Source organism: Octopus bimaculoides, chromosome 7 (assembly GCF_001194135.2).
Source record: "Octopus bimaculoides isolate UCB-OBI-ISO-001 chromosome 7, ASM119413v2, whole genome shotgun sequence".
In the NCBI taxonomy this organism is placed as follows: domain Eukaryota; kingdom Metazoa; phylum Mollusca; class Cephalopoda; order Octopoda; family Octopodidae; genus Octopus; species Octopus bimaculoides.
In genome coordinates, this window is record NC_068987.1 from 19,929,278 (window position 1) to 19,929,742 (window position 465).

Genomic DNA, 465 nt, shown 5'->3' on the forward strand with positions numbered 1-465 from the left:
GTAAAACAATAACAATAGCGTGGATAGTCTGCGGAAGTTTAATTGTCTACATGGAGCGCCGCCTAGCCAAGGGAGATAACCTACTTATAGGAAAGCCCTATAGTGTTGCACGCCGTTGATTACTCCCCGATAGATACGTTTGGTCAGCTTTCTCTACGGCTCGATATTGGTCTTCGTAGAGATTTTCAATGGATTTTTGTCATAGCTGACATTCCACATCCTATTTTGGGTGCGGACTTTTAAAATCATTTTAACTTGTTGGTAGATGTTCGGCATCGGAGGCATGTCGACGATTCGACATCTCTTTCTACGCCGGCAAAGGGCTCTACCAACTCCCCTCTCAGCCCAGAATTTTTTATTGCCACTGCTGGGGATGTTTTTCATTCTCTTCTAGTTTCCTTTCCGAAGCTGGTGGACATCACTTTCAAGCCGGCGAAGCCCGCTCATTCCACCCTCCATTATATC